The 25,458-nt window shown below is 38.1% G+C and overlaps 1 protein-coding gene across 1 annotated transcript in view; it reads right to left on the bottom strand.

The window, feature by feature from the left end:
- The window catches only part of ARHGAP6 (Rho GTPase activating protein 6), a 483,961-nt gene that overhangs the window by 442,404 nt on the left and 16,099 nt on the right, over window positions 1-25,458 (bottom strand). The window lies entirely within an intron of this gene.

Raw genomic sequence — 25,458 nt, 5'->3', positions numbered from 1 at the left:
AATATTAGATCACCACTTTCATTCCAACCTTTTTTGAAGGCCATAATCAATGTAAACAAAACAAAGCAAAAATATTTATTTATTTATTAAGATTTTATTTTGTTTATTCATGAGAGACACAGAGAGAGAGAGGCAGAGACACAGGCAGAGGGAGAAGCAGGCTCCATGCAGGGAGCCTGACGTGGGACTCGATCCTGGGACTCCAGGATCATGCTCTGGGCGGAAGGCGGTGCTAAACCGCTGAGCCACCCAGGGATCCCCAAAACAAAGCAAAAATAAAAGAGTTAAGAGGTAAAAGAATTAGAAAGGAAGACATTAAACTAGTGATACTAGATATGATGATCTCCCACAGGAAATCTGAAGAATTTACAGAAAACTATCAGAACAAGTAAGAGAATCCAGCAAGGTTGCCGAATCAAGATTCACACACGAGAATTAATAGCCTTACCACATACCAGTAATAACCAGTTAGGAAGAAAATACATCACACAAAATATCAGTGACTTTAAGATCCCTGAAAATACACATAATACAATTAGTACAAGTTAAGTTGAGAAAATTATAAAATATCGCTAACATAAAACATTACTTCAGTAAATGGAGATATATACCATTTCATGATAGAAAGACTCAATATCATACATAATTTTCCTAAATTAATATATAAATTCAAAACAACTCCAAACAAAACTGAAACATGATTGCTCAGGAACTTACTAAGCTTATCATAAAATTTATATGAAAAGAGGGTCCAAGAACAGCCAAGAAAACTTTGAAGAATACTCTGTTCATCAATAGGAAAAGGGAGGGATGAATTGATATTATACTCATAAAATAGAATATTAACAGATAAGATGAATAATTAGAATTATGACAGGCAAAACAAAACATATTGCAAAACAATACGTATAAAATAATAATAGGATTTTTTTTTAAAACATGCAAAAATGCTGAGTTTAGGCATTAAGTACACTGGTCACAATAAGTTGTCTTCATTATCATGTTTCTCCCAATTTGAATGAATAAGAGAAACACAGTGGTAGTGACCGTGTCATGAGGTCAAAGTTATGAAAACACAAACCTGGCTTCGTGTGCTGCCTCTGCCCTCACTGGCTTTGTGACTTTGAATATCTTATCTAATCTCTGGGCCTCAGTTTCCTATCTGTAATGGAAAACGGACAGAATTTACAGAAGATTCACAGGAGGACAAAACAGGATACTGACCGAATTCACAAAGTACCCAGCCTCATAAGAAATAATCCCTCATTAAGTGATGGTTTTTACTGTTATTGTAGAAACCACTTCTACACTGAGTTCTACACTTCCCTTGTGCAGTGCAGAGACTGGCATTTGCAATTTCTAAGCCTTTGGGTCATAAGTACCATTCAGAACAAAGCCACTGTTTCCACAGAATTCAAATTCTAAAAGTTATTTTTCCAGTCAACTCGTTGCCTTTTATTTGTGTTTTTAGACCAACAGGTAAACTTCCTTAACAATGTAGTATAAAAGTGTGCTGAACGTCACCGTAAATTTGAGGGAAAAAAAGCGAAACAAAGATGAGCCATTTTCTGTGCAATAAATCATTTTTCTATCCAGTTGTTTATTAAGCCACAACTTTGAAAAGGACTGGCTTGTGTAATATTTGAGATTTTAGAGGAAAACAAAATGTACTAGGTGGATCCGAGTGTCACCTAAAATGTTTGACATAGGGGAAAATATTTATGATTTTGCTGTCATGGCTAAGCTTCTGAAATAGAAATCACAAAAATGATTTCACAGACAATTATTTGAAAGCTACGGAGAAAATTATATTACTGTTACATTGAAAAAGCAACTGTCCCCTAACATCATCTTCTGATTCAGTAAAGATACAAATGAATCTGTAAAAAGAAAATTGCATTATTACCTACTGTTGAGAACTTAAAGGATTTCTTATTGAAGGCCTTATAAATCTCTTTGTACAAAAGCTTCCTTTTAAAATGGCTATATTCTTTGTATCTTTCACATCTATACACAGAGCAGCAAGACTATGTTTCCTTGTGTGGTACTCTACAGCAAGCTGATTATCAGAGCATAAAGAAATTCTAACCACACACACACACACACACACACACACACACTCACACAAAGAAATTCTAATCATACACAATTGCAGGTAGCACTTGTCAACGGGAACAATGATAACCACTTCCTCCAAAGCACCCCTGAAAATGCCACCAGAACCCACTACAGCAAAACCTCCTCTTCCCTAACATGGAACCTTTTCCACAAAATGGATATAAAGATAGTTTGGCACAACTAGAATTGTTCTCTCCCTGTTTGAATATTTCAGATGTACATGAATATTTCCTGTTTTGCTATCAGCAGAAAATAATTATGCACACTAGTCATCCCATAGCTCCAAACATGGCTAATTTGGGTCACGTGCTTGTGTTTATTATTGTCATGTGATCATCTCAGATGCTTCAGACACTACAGTGTGTGTGTGTGCGTGTGTACGCAAATTGGAGAGCGGGTCCTGTAAGTCTTATATCTTTATACGTCTATACAAAATTACCTAATTCATCCCAAAAGAGAGCTAGGAAGGGAGGGGACTTGCCTACTTCTCTCCACCTCTGTCTCCTTCGTCTGCCATTACCTGGAGTGACTTCAGCATCAATGCAGCCCGTGCCCTCATTGTTCTCAAGGTTCTCAGGTTCTTCTCAGGTTCGCATTTATTCCAACGTTGCCATTCACAAGGATGGTCATCTCACCTTGGAGATTTGCCATCATTTGGAGGTGCTTGACCTAGCAATGTGCTCCAACTACAAACTCCTATTCTTCCATTTAGTGTCTGTCCTTAATCTTTCTAAACCTGCTCTTTCTTATCATTTTTAACCCATTTATGCATTCTACAAATATTTATCATGTATACCAAGCAGTGCATTCGGAGCTGGGGTTTCACAATGTGCAAGACCAATGGTCCCTGACCTAATAAAGAAAGCAATTATGAATATGGATATTGTTTATATCCTCATTAGGACACTGAATTCTGAAAAGACTCTTCTACAAGTCACTCCTAACTCCCAAAGGCAGCATTGCATTATTAAAGCACATACTCCCACAAATTGGAAGACAAAGTCATTCTTTCTGTGCCCACGAGTAAGCCGTTCCCCAAGGCACCAAGTGGCAGCAGGAAGGCTGGGCTGAGGTTCCCCTTCACACACCCTTAAGAGTTCCCTGCCAAATGTGACCTCATGTTTCAACCACAAACACACAGCTAATAATAGCTTCTGCCCTTAACTCACAAAATACAATTCTTAAAGGCAATTTTTGAGAACCAGCCAAATGTCTGAAAGGAAAATTTACAGAGCCTAACCAGTAACTACTACCAAAACAAAACTCAGAGCAGCCACACGGCACTTGCAAGTTTCACCAGCAAAGTCCTTTGAAAAGAATCTGAGGCTCCCCCAACTAGTATGCATGTCTATTCACTCTAGAGTTCAAGTCTACTAATCATCCCCTGCTAGCTTCTGTTCTCTCAAAACAAGCAACAGATAAAAATCTTTTCAGATAGGATCAAGAAAAATATATACCTAAATGCTTTACTTATACATAAACAGACTTACAGAGAATATGTGTATATATATGTATATATATAAGTGTGACATAGACATAGAGAGTTGTTAGTTATTTGACACGTATTTGGTAGCTTAGAGAAAAATATATAAAGTGTTACACTTAATGAAAAATAAAGCTGATGTCTGGTATACTTTTCATGCTTCAATTAAAAAATCAAATTAGGGGTGGCTGGGTAGCTCATTCAGTTAAGTGTCTGCCTTCAACTCAGGTCGTGATGCTAGAGTCCCAGGATCAAGCCCCATGTCGGGCTCCCTGCTGAGCTGAGAGTCTGCTTCTCCATCTCCCCCTCCTTCTTCTCTCTCGTTTGCTTGCTCGCTTACTCAGTCTCTCAAATAAATAAATAAAATTTTAAAAAATCAAATTACAAGATCTTCATTCCACTATTCAGACTATTTGTAAAATCCAAGCAATCCAATTCAAGTGACTTCTGAGCGGGCAAATAATGAGCCATGCAAACATCAACCTCCATGTGTAATGGGGATGCCTGGCCCAAGTGATCTGTGTGGCTCCAGCAGGTAAAAAGGACTGTGATGTCTCTGAGGGCAGGGACCACGTCTCTTCTGTTTACAACTATATGCCTAAATCCTGGCACAGTTAGCTTGATGATGAGCATTGGAGCAGGTGCTCAATAAATATTTGATGTTTGAATTAATGGTGAATGAGAGGGAGGATGGATGGATGGATGGATGGATGTAAAGGTGAATGAATGCATAGATTTTGTTCCCTATTTGGACAAGTGGAGGAGAAATTAGGGATAGAGAATAGTCAATAATTTAGGGAAAGATTTCTGACTCATATTAATGACACTCTCCCTTTGGCAACAAGAGAGAATACTCTGAGCAAAGCTTTGAAGTTAGGTGAATTCAGGCGTAGATCCTGCAGTGACCTTGGATCAGCTATGCAATGTTGAGTAAGTAATGCCACCTTTGGGGGCCCATTTCCTCAACTCTAAAACTGAAAAGTGAAATTCACTTGGGTTATTGAGAGGATAAAATGAAATAACAGTGAAAGAGCCTACGGGACTGCCTCACACTGTGTTTTTAAAATGCTGCAAAGAGCTATATTGAAGAGAGTTCATAATCACCTTTGGGCTAAAGGACGTATCAGTCACTTACAGGGAACAGAGATAACATTTCAGATAATTCAGGCTCCTGGAAATCTATGATCACTTCAAATATGTACAGTTAAAAGATTTTGCACTATGTCTTTAAGTAAAACGCTCAAGATAAACTGCAGTCCTCTCTTCCCTAAAAAGCTAAAATGAACTTTATTTTCATCATCACATGACTCCCCATGTTTTGTGCATTCTGGTATTGTTTTAAAAGATCATAAAGTGTGGGCAAAGGGAGGCACAAAAGTCTAGAGCAGGAATCAACAGTTTCTGTAAAGGGTCAAATAGTAACTATTTTAGGCTTTGAGGGTCATACAGTCTCTGTCACAACTCCTCAGCTCTGGTATTATAGCACAAAAGCAGCCAGAGACAATACACAAATAAAAGCATGTGTCTGTGTTCCAATAAAACTTTATTTATAGATACTGACATTTCATTTTCATGTAATTTTCATGTGCCACAAAATGTTCTTCTGGGCCGTAAAACGAAATGTGTGAAAGTCTGAATTTAGTCCATGGGCCATAGCTTACTGACTTCTGGTCTAGAGCAAGTCATTATTTTAATATTTGACTGGAGTCTTTTTTTTTTTTTGTAACTGAAGTCTTTTAACAAATCAGGAGTATTTGCTTTAAATGTGATGTTGATGATCTCCCGATTAACCAGTTAAAAATTATAATTTTCTTAATCTATTTTTTAAAAGATTTTGCTTATTTATTTATGAGAGACACAGAGAAAGACAGAAACATAGGCAGAGGGAAAAGCAGGCTCCCCATGGGGAGCCCGATGCAGGACTCAATCCCAGGACCCCAGGATCATGACCTGAGCCAAAGGCAGATGCTCAACCACTGAGCCACCCAGGTGCCCCCAAAATTTTAATTTAATATTTTACCTACAAATGAAACACTGCTATTAAGCTATCTGTCAGTGAAGTTTGGTAATACTTAAAACATGCAGACATTTGCTGCTGTACACAGATTAGTTAACATCTCTGTTTCCTAGCAAAGATAAGAAAATAAAAGTAAGAAAAAATAATTTTCTTCTGGTTTCTGCTTAAATCAATTGTTGAAGTGTGTTTTAAGGTGATGACAACTGGAAAGGCATATTTCATTTCCTAATATAATAAATGATACATAAAATTTCCTATCCTGCTGTTAGAAAGCTTTTGGGACTACTATTTCTGTGACTTATTAAAACCTAGCCTTTAGGGACAGAAATGCCCCAACCATAGCTTAACTACTACCATTTGCAAAGCTCCAATTTGATTTGAACATGAAACTTCTAAGTTAGAGACTTGGGATTATTTGTCTTCTTCTTTATTTTCCCTTAGAAAATTGCATTTTTAATTGACCTCAATCTAACTCCCACAGATTTGGCATAAATGATCACAGTGTAAAGAACTTAATATAATTTCTCTACTTCTGTTTGGTACATTAAGACTCAGCAGGAACAGCTCAACCAACAAATTAAAAACTCTTCCAGTTTTCATAAATACATGAGAACAGTGTTTATTTTTTTTTTTACAATTTTATTTATTTATTTGAGAAAGAGAGCACCAGCAGGGGGAGTGGCAGAGGGAGAGGCAGAGGGAGAAGCAGGCCCCCCACTGAGCAGGGAGCCAGATGGGATGTGGGGCTGGATCCCTGGACACTGGGATCTTGACCTGAGCCCAAAGCAGACAGATGCTTAACTGACTGAGCCACCCAGGCATCCCTGGGAACAGTATTTAAATGGATACAATTTGTTCTCTTGATCTACTGTTGCTATGGGCTGAAGGTTTGTGCCTCCCTGACCTCAAAATTCACATGTGGAAGCTCTAACCTCCAATGTGATGGTATTTGGCAGTACCTTTTAGGAGGTAATTATGTTCAGAATGGGGTCATGAGGGCAGGAACCACATGATGGAATTAATGTCCTTATAAGAAGAGGAAAAGAGCAGGTGAAGACATGAAAGTGGCCACCTGCAAGCCAAGAAAGGAGTTCTCATCAGGAACCAAATCTGCCCACACCTTGATCTTGGACTTCTGGGCCTCCAGAACCATGAAAACTGAGTGTCTGTGGTTTAAGCTACCCATTCGACAGTATTTCGTGGCAGTGACCCTAGTTGCTAAGACAATTGCATTGCTACGTAGTTTAAAAGCACTCTTTCTATAGCTGTGCCGCCTTCAGCAAGTTGCTTTTTGCCTACTTTCAGTAAAATGAGGATTATAGTGGTACCTGACTTGGAGTTGCCATGAGGATGAATTAAGATAATATCTGTAAACAAATAAGGAGCACTTGATAAATGTTCACTTACAAACATCCATAAATTTATATATTATAGATCTAGTGGTTTAAGCTACATACATAGCTAATTGTATTTAACTGTTTAGTAAGCTTCCACCAACTGATAGTCATGTGAAAATATGAGAGAAACCAAAATTACAATATCAAGGTGCTCGCTTGGCAGCACATATACTACAATATCAAGGAGATGCTATTTCTCAGGTTGCCTAATTTTTTTTAACTAATTCAGTGTTGGCAAGTCAAATACTCACAGGCATATTAAATGGCCTAACCTTTCTGGAAAGTAATTTTGCAATATTCCTAAATCCTTAACATTATTCATACCCTTTGAATCACTGATTCCTCCTTTAGCAATGAATCTTAGTGGAATAATAAGATGTGTGGTCAAAAATGGATACATGAGGATATTCAGCAAATCTTATCTATAATAGCCAGTAATTAGAAATAATCTAAAATCCAACAGTGTAAGAATAATTAAAAAATATCCTTACTGATTCTTTGCAGCCATATAAAATCAAATTTTTGATAATTTTTAACATGGGAGATTTTATGAGAATGTTACATAAAAACCTAAATGAGACATTCCCCAATTGTATTAGTTATCTATTTCTATACAACGAATTACCTCAAAACTAAGGAGCCCAAACAACATACATTTACTGTCTCATAGGTTTTCTGGATCATGAGCATATGCACCACTTAGCTGGGTCCTCCATTCAGGGTCTCACAAGGCTGTGATCAAGAAATCCTCAGAGGCTGGGGTCTCATCTGAAAGCTCCACTGGGGGAGCATATGCTTTCCAGTTCACTCAGGTGATTCTTAGCAGGATCCATTCACTGAGGGCTGTTAGACTACAGGCTTCATTCCTTTCTAGTTATTGGCCAGAGGTCTCCCTCAGTTCCTTGCCATATGAGGCTTTTCCAACATGCCAGCTTGCTTCAACAGAGTCTGCTAGCAAGTCAAAATTCACAATCTTTTGTGGCCTAATCATGGAAGTGACATCCCCTCAAAGGTGCCATATTCTTTTGATTATAAGCAAGTTACTCATAGGGAAGCAATCACGCAAGGCTGTGAGGACAGAAGGCAGGGATCAGTGGCCATCCTAGAGACAGCCCACCACACATATACCCAGCTATGCACTGCTATAATATATAAATATACAGAGAAAATACTGCAAGGATATATGCCAAAATATTCCAAGTAATTATCTCTAAAATGAAGGAATATGGGTGATTTTCAGCATTGTCTCTATACTTTTCTATATTCTATTAGCATTTTTTTACAGTGAGCACATATTACTTTTATAATTAGAGAAATATGTTTTATCCTTTTAATAAATACTTAATAGAATTTAATTATAAATTTGCTCAGAATGCTAAAATTATGTTTTTCGTAAATAATCCTTCCTGTGATAAAAAAAATACTCCTAAAAAAAGGTCTGGTTGTAGTTAAAATGTCTAAGTCCAGGTGAATACTTTCTAACCTTGGTAACTAAATGGGCATTTGGGCCATGATTAACTATATTTGGCTTAATTTTTAACCCTTTCTACTGTATAAGATTACGAACCCAAGAGAAATACCTTTAAATGACCATTTCTTTGGCACCACTACCCGTGCTTTCAGTCACAATCATAGAGAGGAATGTTACTATGAAGATATGTCAACAAGTCAACAAGAATTTCCTCCCTCTTTCACTTTGGGCATTGCAATGTCCTCGGTGCTTCAGGAAGACACAGTCCTTATGCTTGAGAAGGTTGCATTCTAATTGGTAAGAGAGAAAACAAACACATTAACAAATAATAGTGCATAATTCTTTACTTGAGGTGCATAAAACATCCTAATTTCCAACATGTTTGCACCACTGATGTCAGATAAAAGAAGGCCAAAGTACTACAGAGATTCTTCTTGGAGGGGACTTGATCTGGGGTTTCCAATGTGGGTAGCACTTAAACATACTTAGAAGAGAGGCACTTGGGTGGCTCAGTTGGTTAAGCGTCTGCCTTCAGCACAGGTCATGATCTCAGAGTCCTGGGATTGAGCCCTACATCAGGCTCCCTACTCAGTGGGGAATCTGCTTCTCCCTCCCCCTCTGCCTCTCCCCCAACCACCACTGGTGCTCTCTCACTCTCCCTCTCTCTCTCAAATAAATAAATAAAATCTAAAAAAAAAAAAAAACACACACACATGGAAGGGAGAACAAGACATTCCAGGTGAGGTTCGGCTTATACAATCTCGGGTTATACTTGTTACCCCTTGTTACCCTGGTGCAGTAGTAACAGCACTCCATTTCACATTCCAAATTGTCCCAATTTTGAAATAAATGATATGAACACCCTAAGTAAAAATTCCCTAGTAGAGGGCATGCATGTTCGTTACGTTCATTTTATTCATATTAGTTTACCAGCACCAGCAAGAGAACAATTACTCATTCAGATTATTTGTTCATTTATTCAACATGATTTTAACTTAAAAGGGTAATTTATCTTTTTTATTATCGCTGCAGAATACCAGTCAATAAGAGACATGGACTATAAATGAAAGTGTATTTTTTGCATAGTTGTTTCCCCTTTTTTTCTTCTGTACTATTATCAGGATACTAACAGCAGATAGCAGATAGACTCCTAAAGCTTCATGGTTATAGACATCTAGAGTTTGTAGAGTGAACAAATGTCTCCAATGGCTTTGGAAGAGGATTAAATAGATATTCTAAGATTCTCCAGGACAGGAATTGAAATGAGGTTTAATTCCCCCAGCTTTCTCCTCAGAACTACAGTTTAAGGCTAGGATAATAAAGCTCTTGCTTATCTGAAATCAAGTGAGATTTGGGGAAGGGGTTGCCATCTCCATGGTTATCAGATCAAACCTATGCTAGGTGTCATCATTTTCTCAGCACAATGTGAAATTGGAAGGACTAAATCATATGAAACGGCTGGCATCAGATAAAAGCCACAGTCATTGAGCATTCCTGCCATCACAAGAAAATCACAACTAAAAAAACAAAACAAAACAAAAAAACAAAAAAACAAAAAAACAAGAAAATCACAACTTCTTACAGAGCTCACTGGTAACCATGGAATATGAAATGCAAATTTTGGTCAGGCCAAATTTAACAAGAACTTCAGTCAACCAAATATGTTAGAGAAAATTTTAAGCCATAATCAATTTGATAAAAAATATCTGTATAATTTCACTTTGTGCAAAGTAAAATTAAAAGACTGATATCAAAGTTGAACTACTTTCCAATAAGCATGTTGCTACAAGGTACTGCCTTATTAACTAACTTATAAGCTACAAATTTAAGCAAAGAAACTTGACCCAAAGAGGAAAAATGTTAACTAATACGCAATTAATAGTTAGCAAGATGGAGTTTTTTTTTTTTTTTAAAGAAAAGCCACTTTTAAAAAAGTCCAAACTACACAGCATTCATTACTAACCACATCATGGGTTTTAACATGGTCTGATTGTGCTGGCAAGAAATCTCAAACCTAAGAGTTGGAATGGTTGAGTTGATGTTTAGGGCAGGCAATTCCATTAAAATCTGGCAAAAGGCATCTAGGATAATATCTGACACAAAATCCTGCTGTTATCCAAGACTCTGCTGGGAACACATTCATTAATTTTAATGATACCTGAACTTTAGAACAAATTATTCTAAATCTTGCTTTCTCTTTCATTCCATCTGGATTACTATTCTAATAATGTATGAAAGCAAAATTCATTAGCCTAATTATTTAAACTCTGATTCAAGAGAAACATCTATTTATACTAATAGAAAACAAAGAACTAACTTTTGATAATAAGTATACTTTAAATTCAAGTGTTTCTGTGAAAAGCTCAAAAAGTCACTTCACTGGATCCCTGGGTGGCTCAGTGGTTTAGCGCCTGCCTTTGGCCCAGGGCACGATCCTGGAGTCCCGGGATCGAGTCCCGTATCGGGCTCCGGCATGGAGCCTGCTTCTCCCTCCTCCTGTGTCTCTGCCTCTCTCTCTTTCTCTCTCTCTCTCTCTATCTCTCTCTCTATCATAAATAAATAAATCTTTTTTTAAAAAAACAGTCACTTCACTGAATTAGTTTCTCTTTCCCAAAGTCTTCCCAAACCTAATTTAATTTTTCTGTAATTGCTTTTACTCTTTCCTCTGAAGTGTTAGCTATAACAAATGCAAATTTTGATAATGTTTTCATTGGCATTTTAAAATATTCCTAATTACCAATGGCTGGGCAGCTTAAATTGATTCTTCTGAGATTCTCTGAAATTAGTTTTTGAGTAGTTTCATGGATGTTCAGGTGATAAACAGTGATGAATTTCTCCTTACAGAGAAAGAAAAATGAGAAAGGATGTTCAATGATACAAATAGGCTGTTTTCCTGTCAAAACAATATGATCAGGGCTAAAAGAATGACAATCTTCAATGATAACAGGAGAAATTCTATTTTTAATTCCCCATAAGGAAGCAAACCAGAGGATTAGGCAGATAGACAGCTAAGTACAAATTTGCCATACAGTGGCAGAGCACCTTTGGAAAGTAATATAAAAACAAGTATCACCAGAAGAAGCAAAAATAGCTAGAAAAGGCTGTTCTTAGGTGTTTGCTATCTAGGACTATCTATTCCAATGCAAAATAAATTCTGAATAATGTTTACAGTTGGACTGAAGAAAATGGTACAGTTAAAAAAAAGAAAAAGAATACCACTGAAAAATATAGACAGAAGCAATGGAAATTCAATGGTCTGAGGTAAATCTATCAGAGCTAAATCCATGAAAATTGTTTAGCAGTTACCATATATTAAAAACTGAAGCTTGAAATAATGGCCAGGCTCTGTGTGCAAATAAATAATCAAATTTCAGGTCTTTAGATGATTTGTCTACATGATCACACAACTAATCTGACTGAACTATTGAGATATTTTTAATGATTATAGTCACCTAAAATTCATTCTATCCTGGGGTGCTGGGATGGCTCAGTCAGTTGAGCATCTGACTCTTGATTTCAGCTCAGGGTGTGAGACTGAGTTCCACACTGGGCTCCACACTGAGTTGTAGCGCCTTGCTTGAGATTCTCTTTCTCCTCTGCCCCTCTACTCCTCCCCACTCCCATGTGTGTTCTCTCTCTCGCTCTATCTCTCTCTCTCTCAATGTAAATTAACTAATTAATTAATTATATACCTCCATTAAAATCTCCACTTGTTTTCACTTGCAACCCAAAAGAAAATACTAATTTCTAACAGAGCAGAAAAATCACAGGTAGCCCCAGACTAACAGGTAATAAAAAGACTTAATTTTTTTTATTTTTTTAAAGATTTTATTTGAGAGAAAGAGTGAGCAAGTAAGAGAGAGAGTGTGTGTATGAGTAGGGGGAGAGGGAGAAGTAGACTCCCCACTGAGCAAGGGAGCCAGACACAGGGCTCGATCCCAGACCCCGGGATCATGACCTGAGATGAAGGCAGATGCTTAACCCACTGAGCCACCCAGGAGCCCCAAAGACTTAATTTTTTTTATTTAAAAATTTATTAGTAGGGACGCCTGGGTGGCTCAGTGGTTTAGCGCCTGCCTTCGGCCCAGGGCATGATCCTGGAGTCCCAGGATCAAGTCCCACATCAGGCTCCCTGCATGGAGCCTGCTTCTCCCTCTGCCTATGTCTCTGCCTCTGTGTGTGTGTGTTTCTCATGAATAAATAAAATCTTTAAAAAAATAAAAAAATAAAAAAATTTATTCGTTAGTAAAAAAGAAAAGTTGAAGTACTAATTTTGTATGTTAGAATGAATAAGATCTAATGGATAGAAACACTATTTTGAAACAACTGTTAGGCTGCAGCAGAACGTAACACTTATCAATGGAAAAGTTCATAATTTAGTTAATCTGAAAATTAGAGGTTTCAGGAAGCATGAATTGACAGTCTCATCTGAAAGGATTTCCGACAAAAATCAGGAATGGAAACTGAAAATGAAAAAGTATAAGAAACATGAAATGTTAAAGGAATGATAAGGCAGCAGGAGTAGGAAAGAGAGAAACATAAGGCTGAAACAAACTAGGGACGTTGGGAAAGGTTATGAAAAGAAAAGAAGTTATTTTAAAATTTTCCTTCTGTAGTAAACAACCATATGATGCTGTGGCTTGTAGTAAATTTTTTATAAGATTTCATTTTTGTCACATACTTTGGAGGCAGGGGAGACTGAGAGATAATCACCAACCTCCTTTACTACCTAACGCCCATCCCTCATACTCCTAGCCTTAACCACTGACTGGTTAAGTAAAAGTAGATGAGAACCACACACTTCTAAAGTTTTCTTTTAAGTTTAAGCCAACATTTATTAAAATTTTGAGTGATTTTTAGTAAGCAAGGTCATCCTACAGCTATGATTTTATGCCAGGAAAGAGTACATATTTGGATGACTGCTGATGTTAACAGAGTAATAAATCCTGTCTCCACTATCCTATTCAGCATGTTCTCTTAATGTTTTTGATAAGCTTCTGATTCCATAGTTTTAAAATCTAATAAAATGTAAATGAGACATAAGACTAATGCCCTGGGGAAGCAAACATGAATATTCTACTCTTTAATTCATCCTCACTGCTCTTTCATTGGGCTAAAGTTGTTGATTTCATACCCACTTTTCAAGAAAACATAAACTTGGCATCTGCATTATCTTCTAGGCTTGTGTCTATATTCTTCCTCCCATCTTGACATAACAAAAATCCCCAAATACTAACTTTTCAACGAATTGAAGAAGGAAAATTCTCCTACACTGGAATTGGGTGTTCATCCTCACTCTGCTTTTATTTGCCTCCAAGAGTCATGGGCTTTCAAAAATCACCAATACATAAATCCAAACCTAATGAAGGACAGCGCTACCTCGCCTTAAAGGACCTTCTATTGTGAAGTACACAAGGCAACAACAACAACGTATCAAGAAAATTAGAGATTTGCTCAGATGCTTAAAAACCAGCTTCCAGCTTTGCTGCTTTGCTCCTTGGGGCTCCAGTCATAACCTCACACATAGAGTGATTGCTTCTTCCTTGGAGCTGTTGGCTGGGTTGTTTCTCTCTCAGAACTATTATAGTTCAGAATTATTCATAGTTCTTCCCCAGCCTCAAATGCCTGCAAGTCTCTACCTCATATACTGATGTCCTATCTACCTCCAGAGCCAGCTCAAGGTCCCCCTTCTGTGAGGTCTTTGATCATTCCCGATCATTCCAGATTCTCCCTTCTCTCATTTTAGATGGAATTATCAGGCATCTCAACAGTTTTCCCTCAATTTAATACTTCTGTGTTATTCCCTAATTTTTCTCATGTACTATCCAACTAGAATGATAAGCTGGATGAAGGCTAAGGCAGTTTTACATCACAAGATTTTGGACAGTAACAGGGGCATGCATTTTTGACAAATACTTGTCAGTAGATGGACTGATGGATCAATTCTTTTCCTGGCCAGTAAGTGGGAGACAGTACAGGGAGACTTGTCCTTGGGACAGGCAGTCACCTAATTGTCTGATTTCACAAGGGATCACAGCATAAGAACAGTATTCTATCCCAAAGAAAGCATAGGCTAAATGTGGCCTTTGCTTTGACATTCACTACATCCTTCGAATTGGCAGCCCCCATGAATTAACCATAACAAGGATTTTCCAAAACTATACAGGGAGAGGGGAGAGTAAAATCTATTCCCTTGCATGGAAGAAGGGGACATTTGTGGCTCCAAGAAGATTGCCCAGGGGGAAGAAAACGTCTTCCAAAGCCATTTATCTTGTTCTTCAGCAACAGCAGCACGTAGTCTGGGACTTGGCATACTGACAATTACAGCAAGTAGCTCAAAGTTTCAACATTTATGAAAGAGGAGAACCTTTTATTTGTGATATGCCCAATGGTTACTTCAGCCTGAAGAAGGTCACCCTACATGTGACATCTTGGTAAAGTAACAGGTGATGCAATAAATTCAGTCATAAAGACACTGAAAAGCTTCAGAGAAAAATAAAAATTTTAAAAGCATGCATTTAGATTATGTGAATAAACAGATGCATACATTAGAAGTATGTCTACAACCTGGCTTTGGAGCATTTCAGCACAGCCTGCATTCTGCATGCTTGGACCGGCTCTATAGTTAGAAAAAGGTAATATTCTCCTTGTTCAAATGCTCTTAGGCTGAAGAATTTTAACAGCCCGCAGGGAGGAAAGCCTAGAAACTGCTTGAGCAAATTCTAAGCATGCCCACGTGGTTTCTGCTCAGCTGCAGGTAATTATCAATCATATCATTCTGGCAAAAGCTTGACGACATCACTTGCTTTCTCATCTTTTTTTCTCATTATGCTTTTCTCCCTATAGAAAAATAGCATTTGAGGGGGGAAAAAAAAACAAAAAAGAACTCCTCACTTTTCCTACACTGCTTGACAGGCCAACGAATAGTTTATAACTTTACCCTGTCTTTTACTCATTTTCATTTCGTGGGCACAGAGCCATTCATCTTCTCCAATTCACCACGTATGAGTGGTAATACCGAATATATGCAGTATACCATATATTCAATATTAAATATAAGGTTTCTTTTTTATATATGTAGTGCATCTTGGAAACAAGCAGCAGAAATTCACACAATAACTTTAAAATCCTCACCTAAAGATGCCGACCACCTATTCCAACTTTGGTGCTATTGCTTAAAAGTGTACGCAGAGCTGCATTTTGGAAGCTCTTCTCAGGTAGTCACCCATAGCATGTATTACAGGCGTACCTCGGCTAGGCCAAAAGATTGTATTCTCAGCAAAACCAACTGTCACATTTGCCAAATGAGTCTGAGCGACGAATTCATTTAAACCTTAGTGTACTCAGAAATTCCACTCCTGGGTATATACCCAAGAGAATTTAAAACATATGTCCACACAAAGACTGGTACTAAGAGTTCATAGCAGCATTATTCACAGCAGCCCAAAAGTGAAGACAACCCAAATGTCCATCAACTGATAAATGGATACGCAAGGTGTTGTCTATCCAGGCAATGGAATATCATTCAGCAACAAAGTAAAATTAAGCCCCGATACACGCTACAATGTGCGGATGAACCTTGAAAAATCTGCACTTAGTGAAAGAACCCAAAGACAAAATGCTACATATTGCACAACTGCATTGATAGGAAGCCTCTAGAACAGGCAAACCCAAAGGGCCAGAAAACAAAAGCAGATTAGTGGTTGGTCAGGGGCTGAGGCAGGAAGAATGGACAGTGACTCCTTGATGGGGACAAGGTTTCTTCTTGAGGGGGAGAAAAATGTTCTAAAACTGATGGTTGCACAAGTCTGTGCCAATATCAGAAATCATTACATTCCACACTTCAAATGGGTGAACTACATGGTGTATGAATTAATGTCAATACATCTTTTTTTAAAAAATTAGAATAATGGCTATAACTCAAATCTACTTGATAAAACGTTCTTCGATAGCACTTCCCTGTTCTTATTTTTTTGTGAAGAACACATTTGAGATTTTCTAGAAAGCACTAGGGAAGAAAAGCAGTTTTCTTAGCCATTGTCTCATCCACGGATCAACCATCCTGCTGTCCACCCAACAGTCAAACAGAACAGTCCATAGCACAGACTTCCTTCTCACACCTGATTCTAGTCTCTCAGATTTAAGAGCCAACACTAGAAGATCTCTACACTCTTTCTTCTTGGCACAAAACTATTGTGAAAAATACTTATAAAAACTCTGAAAGTAAAAAAAAAAAAACTCTGAAAGTTTGGTTAAAAATCAGAGGTTGCCATCTAAAAATAATGCATGTAACATTTCACACCAAAAAAAAATCTAAACAAGTTCACTCCCCAGAAGGTGACTATTTACAATTCTTGCTATTTTGGGAAGACATGTTAGTGCCTTCCTCACAGACAGAAGTAACCACTCCCTCTTGTTTGACTTACATAAGTAATGCCTGTTTATTTCAGAAGAAATGAAAATACAAAAATGCAAAAAAGTTTTTTGATTCAGCCAGCAATATACAATTTAATGTTTTGATGTATTTCCTTCCGGATTCTCTTTTAATAGACACTTACGTCAAAATTCCAAGTCACTTGTACATAAAATAGATTGATTACTGAATTGGGCCCTTGAAGTGTGGCAGAAATTTCCATTAACAGGTGGGGTCTATGACTCCATCTTTTGAATTTGGGCTGGCCTTGTGACCTGAACAATAGAAGACAGCAGAAGTGACAATGTACAGTTTCCAAGCTCTGCTTTAAGACGCTTTAAAGCATCTTGTCCCTCTTACAACTCTGCATCCACCATGTACAAGCCTGAAGCAGCCTACTGCAGAACGAGAGACCACATGGAAGCGAGCTGAAAATCCTTGACCAGCATGCTACATGACTGCACATGAGAAACCCCAGGAGAGATCATCCCAATTCTGCCCACATCAATAGAACTACCCCACCAACGTACAGAATGGTGTCCAAAAATAATTATTCATTGTTATATGAAGCCAAGTTTTGTGATCGTTTGTTACACCACTTTCTGTGGCCATAGATAACTGATGCAGTATATCATCCTAAGTTCTTAGAAGCTGACCCCATCTAATCAGAAAGGCAGTTGAGAAGATATTGGGCAACTAACAGGATTATGGAGATGCTCAGAACAAAGTTTCCCCAATTTCCCAAATCACAGAATAGAGTGACCTGATGATTAAATTGCATTTGGCCCTCCTCAGCTCAGATGCTGAAACTCATGTTGCCCCAAAACCTTGACTTTGTTGCAACTATACTGTCACCAAACAGATGCCAAACTTTCATCAGAAACCCAATCATTCAGACCTTGCTGCCCCTAAAAACTAGAAGTTTCTACCTCCACTGTTGCTAAGAAATGAATGCCTTCATTATGCTGTTACCTAGGGAAACCTAGGAAGAATTTTCTCTTAAAAAATCAAATCTGGGGATCCCTGGGTGGCGCAGCGGTTTGGCGCCTGCCTTTGGCCCAGGGCGCGATCCGGGAGACCCTGGATCGAATCCCATGTCGGGCTCCCGGTGCATGGAGCCTGCTTCATGCTTCTGCCTGTGTCTCTGCCTCTCTCTCTCTCTCTCTCTCTCTGTGTAACTATCATAAATAAATAAAAAAAAATCAAATCTGGGGACGCCTGGGTGGCTTAGCAGTTGGGCGCCTGCCTTCAGCCCAGGGCGTGATCCTGGAGTCCCAGGATCGAGTCCCACATCGGGCTCCCTGTGGGGAGCCTGCTTCTCCCTCTGCCTGTGTATCTGCCTCTCTCTTTCAGTCTGTGTCTCTCATGAATACATAAAATAAAAATCTAAAAAAAAATCAAATCTGGGGGGCCTGGTTGGCTCAGCAGGTTAAGCATCTGCCTTCAGCTCAGGTCACAATCCTGGAGTCCTGGAATTAAGCTCCTTGTTGGGCTCCCTAATCAACAGTAGTCTGCATCTCCCTCTCCCTCTGCCACCACTCCCCACACACACTGCTCATGTGTTTCTCTCTCTCTCTTTCTCTCTCTCTCTTTCTCCCCCTATCCCCTTCTCCCTCTCTCAATAAATAAAAATCTTTTTAAAAAATCAAATCTATCTGATTAAAAAATGGCCAAAGGACTTGGACACATCACCAGAAAGGATGTAAGGATGGCCAATCAGCATATAAAAAAAATTTTAATATTATCAGCTGTTGGGTGAACGCAAATCAAAACCACAATGAGATACCACAACATCCCTCTTAGAATGGATAAAACAGAAACTGCTGACAATACCAAGTGCTGACAAGGATGTGGAATAACTGGAATTCTCACATACTGCTGTAGGAAAGCAAAATGGTACAGTCATTCTAGAAGATGGTTTTGACAATTAAATGTACACTCACCATGTGATCCAGCAATCCAACTCCTGGCATTTATGCCAGAGAAATAAAAACTCATGTTCACACAGAAACCTCTGTACAGGTATATTTATAGCAGCTCTAGTCACAATCACCCAAAACTGGAAACCACCCAAATATCACTTAATGGGTCAATTATATAAACTATGGCACATCCATACCATGGAATTTACTACTCAGCAATAAAAAAGAACAAACTATTGAGGCACACGAGTGGCTCAGTCAGTTAAGCATCCATCTTTTGGTTTCGACCAGGTCGTGATCTCAGCCCCAGGTTGGGCTCTGTGCTAGGTGTAGGGTCTGCTTAAGATTCTCTCTTTGCCAGGGCACCTGGGTGGCTCAATCGGTTAAGCATCCAACTCTTGATTTCAGCTCAGGTCATGATCTCAGGGTCCTGGGAGAGAGCCCTGTGGCAGGCTCTGCATACAGCAGGGATTTCTGTCTCTCCTCTGCCTCTCCCTCTGCTCATGCACATTCTCTCTCTCTCTCTCTCTCTCTCTCTCTCTCCTTAAATTTTTTTTAAAAAATTATTCTTCTCCCTCTGCCCCTCCACCCTCAAAAAAAGGAACAAACTATTGATAACAAGTGGTGATTATAGGTAGAGTCTGTATAACAGATGATATTTTGTCTTGATGGTAACAGGACCTCATAATAGGAAATTAAATGATGATATTAGTGCTTAAGGAAGAAGAAAGCAGGAATGAAAATCAGAAAAACCTGTCATCCAGGAAACTAGTTATAAGGCCCAGCATGAAAAATGAGGGCCAGTGCCAGGATGGACAGAAAGAAAAGGATAAATAAGAATATTATGTAAAAAGAGGGATAAGCTATCCCCCATATGGGGGCCATATGAATACAGAATATAAAAAGAAGGAATAATCAAAGTATTTTCAGGGTTCCAAAGCTGTGAAAATGGTCATCATGGAAGAAAACAGGAAAGTTGAGAAGAAACTAGTTGTGGCTTATTCATCTACTTACTTTTCCTTCTTGCAGAGAAAGGATCATTAATTATTCTGAACATTTAAAATTTGAAGTGATAGTGGAACCTACAAAAAGAACCATCCTGTAGACAAATGGGAATATGGGACTTAGGATTCAAATGGGGAGGGAAATAATCATTTGCACCTGTAAAGGATAGAAGTGATCACTGAAATTAAGACACAATATTAACCAAGTGAACGAAATTGTTAAGAAAACCCATTTCTTCCATTTGACTAAAATTATTTTTTGACAAATATAAATATCCAATTTAATCTCCAAATTTCTACCGTGAAAGTATATTATGAACATCTTTTAGTACCACTCAGTTTCAAAAGAAACCTTATGTGAGATTTACCTTCTAAAAGATATTTAATTAGTCAGTATCGTGGGAAATAATCATATCAACTTTTGTAAACCAAGAGAAATATTTTAAGTTCAAATCAGGCTCAAAGATAACAAGATCAGCATATTCAAGGAATGCAGTATAAACTGGGTATATTTTGCTTCTCTTTGCAAAGCACCTCCCAAATCCATACTTCATTCCCTAGAAAGATTAACGTAATTGCTGAGGATACTGGCCAATGGCATTTTTTTCCAATGGTATTTATTATAAAACAATCTAGGCAAGTGAAAGAAAACAGCACACACTGCTAATATTTTGGTAGAATTATGTGTTTATTCTAGCACTGTTAACAAGAGAGGAGCAAGCATCCAAAGAGCACAAAGGAATGCTGCTGATGTAAATGAATATTTACTCAAAGTCCAAATCTTCCACCCCCCTCCCCAACATTGAGGAATGACAAAGAGCATTTTGATTATGGATTTCTTCCCAGCCTCACACCCCAACAAATGCAGCACCCAAAGAGATGCTTGTTAATAGCTCAGGGTGGCAGTAAGCACAGCCAAAACAGTAACCCATGACAGAGCTTTTCAAGTAATGGAGAATGGTAGGCAAATCCAAGTTACAGAGACAGAATATGGCTGAAGGGCCAGTCAAGTCAACTGGTTGCTAGTGAGAACAGTCATAGGGTGACTTTCTTCAGCCCTCTAGCCACAATCTATACCCTCAGTATTGCATCTGCTCAATAGGCATACAAGTGTACTATCATGCAGACAGGACAAAAGGAGGTGGATCACTGGGTGAAAAGCACCACCATTAATAGACACATTATATTTGACTAACGTAGATAAACAGTGACAATGGTGTTCAAACACATTGTGTGTATCCTTTCCATCACCCGGTTCTAATCGTGAGAAACATCACACATCCCAAAATTGGAGAACATTCCACAAAGTGGAAAGGCCATGAAAGACTGACTGGAAGAGACTAAGAAGCCACACTAACTACATGCAATGTGAGTTCCTGAATAGAATCCCGAGATTGAAAAAGAACAATAGTAGAAAACCTGGTGACTCCAAGTAAGTTCTCTATTTCAAAGTACTGCTGTTAACTGGCATCACTAAGATTACCTTGGTAACAAGTTTGTTCATAAATGTACCACAGTTTATGAGATATTAACATTAAGAAAGTTACTGTATATTTATTGTTTGCTTGTCTTGTTCTTTGGATTTTAATGGCTGGTTGAGTGCAAGATTAACCCATATGCAAAACCAACTCCAGAATTCATGACCCACCTTCCAATCATATCAGACAACCTTTTGTTTCTATATTACGCCCTGCTTACTAACTCTTCCATATTTTTGCTCATTCTGTTTCTTCTACTGGCTTTCTTCCCTACCCTTGTTCCCAGCACATACTCCTTGTTTTAACAAATACATATATATTTTTAAAAAGATGAACTTCAAATATCATCTCGCCTGGCTTCCCCAAGCAGAATTTGACTTTCCATTCTTAAAGCCCCTTGTACAAATGTCTGTTTTAGCTCACATGAGAAGGTACTAAATCTACCTTATATGGAGTAATGGTTATAAACAAGAGATCTAAAACCGGGCTATCTGGATTCAAATCCTGACCCAATCCTTTAACAGCAGTGTAATCTTGAACTACTTAATTTTCTGTGTCCAAGCTTCCCTGCCTAGAAAATGGGGCTAATAATAACAATTCATGGAGCTGATAGGAGAACTACATGAATTTATGCAAATAAAGTCATTCTAAGAGTGTTTGAGTCAGGTAAGTGGTCAATAGTTTTTTAGCTATTATCATGGTTATTGCATGTCTCTCTAGACTGAGGACCTTCTGAACAAGGACCATATGTATTTACTTTCCCGGGACAAATTCTCCAGGCTTCCCTATTTACTGGGTTGGGACTTTCTTCCATTATTGTGAGGATTTAATGATCCAGTGCCTTTCAAAGTATTTAGTAGGATAACTAGCTCAAGGCAAGCATTCAATAAATATTGGTTATTATAATTATTATCCTGCTAAACCCCAAGCTTGACACTTAAGATACGCTGAATTACCTGATGAATGAATAAATGAGTGAATTAACTGGTAAAAATAATTAGTGAAGTACAATACTTCAGTAGCTAATACAGATTATCATTATCAACCAATGATAGAAAACAATTAAATTTCTTCATTTGCCACCCCCATACCTCTAAGCTTTAGAATGCCAGTTTTATCCGAAGAGACCTGTTTGTTTTGCTCTGTGTTTTGTCAATATCCAGTCATTTGGAAAGATCTCTATGGAGCACAACAAAAAGTTCTAAGAACAAGTAGCTTTGCACAATGATACCTTTATAGCCAGTGGGGGTTATCTGAGCTATAGTTATTGCCAAATGAAGAGTATGTGCATATTGCCTAAAGGCGGCAGATATATCATTATAATAACTCATCTAATAAACAACTGCTCCTAGGCTGGATGGACAGTCTTTTTTTTAGCTTTTCTTTTTTTAAAAATTTTTTATTGGAGTTCAATTTGCCAACAAATAGCATAACACCCAGTGTTCATTCCGTCAAGTGCCCCCCTCAGTGCCCGTCACCAAGTCTCCCCAACCCCCCTCCCACCTCCTCTTCCACTACCCCTTGTTCATTTCCCAGAGTTAGGGGTCTCTCATGTTCTGTCATCCTCGCTGATATTTTCACTTATTTTCTCTCCTTTCCCCTTTATTCCCTTTCACTATTTTTTATATTCCCCAAATGAATGAGACCATATAATGCTTGTCCTTCTCCGATTGACTTATTTCACTCAGCATAATACCCTCCAGGTCCAGATGGACAGTCTTAATTAACTCCTTTGCCCCAATTTTGACTAAAATAAAAAAGGGGGGCTTATTTTGCCATTTACTTATGGGTATATGCATTTGACATTTGACAGGAACCAAACTGCATTCTTTTTGATACAATTTAAAATACAGCAGTACACAAATCTTAAAAGCTAAAATGTAGAGGAAAAACTACACATCATCGTTCTTCAACTACTACCTATTTTCCTTACACTTTAAAAAGCCTAAAATTTCATCTTACAACTATTACTTACATTTGCCATAGTATTATTGCCTTCCTTCCCCTGAAGGCATTATAAAATCTTTAATCTGCATCTGCCTGTGACAGTGCTTCTGCATGAAGTAGACTGAGTAATAAACAGTGGACACTGGTACATAATACCTCATAGTGCATGGGTCCTTGGTACACTCATCATTGGTTTCACTACTGCCTACAAAGAAAATACAATTATATTCCCCTTAAAGGTGAAGAAACTGAAATTCATACCTCACAAGTAGTGGGACTTGACCCCAGGCTTAGACACCTCCAAAGTCGATGGTCATATTGTCCTTAAGTAATGCTTTTGGTTAGCTAAGATGTGGGTGACTAATTCTAAATGCTGCTCCCCATGAGCCTATGCTAAAAATTTTGAATTCAGCCGGAACTGTGCTGGAAGTTCTGTGCAAGCTCACACTGACCCTGTGTCACTAGTGACCCATCTTTAGTGAACACAGTCATGTGTGAGAAGTGACCAGGTAAGTTAAAAACCCTGGAAAGAATCTCAACCAATGGAGGATGAAACCAATGGAGACATTTCCCACATCCCTGTGTTTTAGCTTGTGACAGATCAAAGAAGGCCACATATTCTTTGTTGCTTCTCCCTTCCAGAAGTAGAATCTACTTCCCTTGCCCTTGAATCTAGGCTGACCCTGTGACTCACTTTGACCAAATACCAGGAGATCACCATGCAGTGAGGAAGCCCAAACTAGCCACTTGAAGAAAGAGAAGCCACAAGAAGGAATACCAAGGCACCAGACATGTAAATGAAGAACCTTGAACTTTCCAGGCATCTGAGACACCAGCTGAAAGCAGCCAAGTGAGTGAACTCAGCTGATTCCATGTGGCTGAGCCCTAATCTAATTCCTGACTCACAAAATCATGCCGCTAAGTTTGGGTATGGTTTGTTATGCAGCAATAGGTAACTGAAACACAGATGGATCATCCTGAGAGGCATTCTATATGTTTTCCAATGGTCCTGATGGAACCTCAGTTGTCCCCTTGTCCACAGCTGCAACTTCCATGACCCAACTTTCAATGGCATTTCATTCTCCCTTATTTTTCACTGCTGCTTGTTGGGATCACCTCCCTAATAAACTGCAGTCCTCCAGGTCCTAACCCTGGAGGAACTCAAACTAAGAGACCTTTTGCCCCTTTTACATTTTTATCAGGGAGTTTTAAAGCTTATATTTTCATAAAATAATTTATCCACATTGCTCTAATTATATATAGTAATAACCATTTTTATTTCTAAAACTGTTATTATGAAATTAAAAATGTGTAGAGATATACAGACAAAGAGAAATTACAGTAATAGATCATGGTCTAAAATTCTCAAGAAGTCTTTTGACACAAATAAATGGAAAGATATTCCATGCTCACAGATTAGAAGAACTAGTATTATTAAAATGTCTGTACTACCCAAAGCAATCTACGTATTAAATGCAAGCCCTAACAAAATACCAACATCATTTTTCACAGAACTATAACAAATAATCCTACAATTTGTATGGAACCACAAAAGACCTCAAATAGCCAAAGCAATCTTGAGAAAGAAGAACAAACTGAAAGTATCACAACTCCAGATTTCAATATATACTACAAAGCTGTAGTAACCAAACCAGTATGGTACTGGCACAATAACAAACACATAGATCAATGGAACAGAATAGGAAACCCAGAAATAAACCCACAATTATAAGATCAATTAATCTTTGACAAACGAGGCAAGAATATGCAATAGGAAAAAAAACAATCTCTTAAACAAATAGTGCTGGGAAAACTGGATAGCTACATGGAAAAGAATGAAACCGGACCATTTTCCTACATCATACACAAAAATAAACTCAAAATGGATTGAGGACCTAAATGTGAGATCTGAAACCATAAAAATCCCAAAAGAGAGCACAGGCAGTAATTTCTCTGATGTCAGCCACAGCAACATTTTTCTAAATATGCCTCTTGGGGCAAGAAAAACAAAAGCAAAAATAAACTATTGGGACTACATTAAAATAAAAAGCTTCTGCACAGTGTAGGAAACAATCAATAAAACTAAAAGACAACCTACTGAATGGGAGAAGATACTTGTAAATGACATAATTGATAAAGGGTTAGTATCCAAAATACATAAAGAACTTAAACAACTCAACACTCAAAAAAAATCCAACTTAAAAATGG

The sequence above is a fragment of the Canis lupus genome, chromosome X (assembly GCF_048164855.1).
Source record: "Canis lupus baileyi chromosome X, mCanLup2.hap1, whole genome shotgun sequence".
NCBI lineage: Eukaryota > Metazoa > Chordata > Mammalia > Carnivora > Canidae > Canis > Canis lupus.
Note: the sequence above shows the minus strand (reverse complement) of the source record. Positions and strands in the feature narration are given on the sequence as shown.